This window comes from Sinocyclocheilus anshuiensis, unplaced genomic scaffold (assembly GCF_001515605.1).
Source record: "Sinocyclocheilus anshuiensis isolate Anshui unplaced genomic scaffold, SAMN03320099.WGS_v1.1 scaffold366, whole genome shotgun sequence".
Lineage (NCBI taxonomy): Eukaryota > Metazoa > Chordata > Actinopteri > Cypriniformes > Cyprinidae > Sinocyclocheilus > Sinocyclocheilus anshuiensis.
The window spans coordinates 828,877-831,089 of record NW_015547673.1 but is presented as its reverse complement, the minus strand read 5'-3'; the positions used below and the strand labels follow the sequence as shown (position 1 = coordinate 831,089).

The 2,213-nt window shown below is 37.4% G+C and overlaps 1 protein-coding gene across 1 annotated transcript in view; it reads left to right on the top strand.

The window, feature by feature from the left end:
• The window catches only part of pdlim2 (PDZ and LIM domain 2 (mystique)), an 82,922-nt gene that overhangs the window by 26,823 nt on the left and 53,886 nt on the right, over positions 1–2,213 (top strand). The gene's annotated exons all lie outside the window — the stretch shown is intronic.

The following is a 2,213-nucleotide window of genomic DNA, read 5'->3' as shown; positions in this document are numbered from 1 at the left end:
AAGATTTTTTTTTTTTTTTTTTTTTTTTCTCTCGCCATGAATATAGCTGTGGTCGCTGGAATGGCCTTAAACTATAAACAAACAAACAAATATGTTGGGTTCACACTTATTTAACGTGAATCTGATCTCTCAGAACAGGTTAATCGGTTGGCTTTTTTGAGTTCAATCTTTCAACACTCAGGCATTCGTGAAAGACTGTTTTTCATCTGAGAAGTTCAGAATCTGTTGTACTTCTGCCACCTAGGCTGGAACCCATTTATTTTTGTTTTTCATGGGCTTTGGGACAATTTTCAAATTGAACCAAAACAGTTCCTCTCAAGTTAAAAAAAAAAAAAAAAAAGTTTTAATTTCATGAAAACGAGTTCCATGTTGTGATCCAGAAATACACCACAGTGTTTCTAATTAAAGGCATCTAATTGAACCTTCCCTTTCAGATCCTGGTCACATCTGCATTATAATCCAGAATTCCATTGAATTTAAACCTAAACCACTTTAGAACACTGAGACTTTAAAATTTATGGTTCTCATTATCCTTATTGTTTCCCATTACCATACTGTTTCAAATGCTCTATTTTAAGGGATAGTTCACCAGAAAATGAGAATCATCATTTACTCACCCTCATGTTGTTCCAAACCTGTAAGACTTTCATTTATTTCTGATACACAATTGAAGATTATCTTAATGATACCTGAGAGATTACTGTCCCTCCATTGAAATCCCATGCAGCCAAAACTTTTATGCTTCAAAAAGTTCATAAAGACATTGTAAAAGAATCCAGGTCTTCTGAAGAGATCCAATTGCTTTATCTGATAAACAGATTAAATTTATTCACATATGAACATCACATACGATCAATGCACATACATTCAGTACATCAAATATGGTAAATGAAAGCTCAGATGGGCTTGCTTGATGCAATTTTCATTTATGTGTGAACTGCCCTTTAAGGACTTCACTGTCTAGGTCCTCTAGGCTTGTGCCCTCAACAGCCAATATGTGAAGCAAATGAGAGCTTAACAGTGTCCATGCGGAGCAGGAGACCTTTGGTATTGAGAGGGGTTGTAAGAAACACAGAATAGAACAGCACGGGGTGTTTTTTTAAGAGGGCTCCAAAGGGCCTCATGGAGAGACAGGTCAAAGTGTAGTAGCAGGAGTTTGGCATGGGCACAAATCTTATGCTCCCCTCTTTTTATTGCCTTTGTCTGAACTCAACCTTTCTGACTCTCCATGATTCCTCAAGCTTTTCACGTACATGTTTTGACGCTGTTGCGTGAGACAAAACTCCCGAAACTGTCTCCCGAAAACTACCTAGATATTCCTATAAAAATACTTGATGCCACTGAGAGTTACTGCATAATTCAAATTCTGGAGTGAAGTATGAGGGTACACGCTCATCTGTCTCTCAGCTCTTCTCTGCCGTCACACACAGAGGGGAAGCATGGTCACGCTCCGCGTGAAGTGAGGCATACTCTGATTACATGAGACACGCTCCATTGTGTGTCTCTGTAGCAACAGTTAATTGGCACTCGAGCAGGTCCTCAGACATGGCACCTCTGCCCCTCTGCTTTAAGCTAACATCAACAACAACAACAGTTGACTGGCATTCTGCAGGGCCTCTCTGTGCCGGGCTGTTTGTGTGTTTTGAGTCGAGCTGAGGTGTTGCTTTCCTCTTCTCCTACTAATGAGGTTGTGGCCTTATTAACTATTGAGTCTTGAGGGGATTCTAAGCTTTGCTCAACTAACAGCAACACTTGTCTTGTTGTTTTTAAGATTTCTGCCAACTTTAACACTACTATAAGTAAGCCATTGGTTGGTTGATGCTGTAAAAGTTAAAAGTCTGTGGTGTTATTGAAACATTGCTCTGTTTGACAGCAACATTGACTCGACCAATGGTGTGAGTTTGGGCGGGACTTTTCAACCAAATGACAGACGAGAAAGTGTTCAGAAAACCTATTTAGAAAGAATCATATTTTTTGGCAATTAAATTTGCACACTGTAAAACAAATAAAAATACAAATTGAATAAATATATGCAATGAAAACATTACTAAAAATTCAACCAATCTTATCTACACTAAGAAGGTACAAAATGAGCAGAATTTGGCAAAACAATGGTCAATACATTGCAGAAAACCTTCTTGAAGTAGTTTCAGCAAAAAATAAATAAATAAATAAATAAAAGAAAATTATATAATATATATTATAATATAATA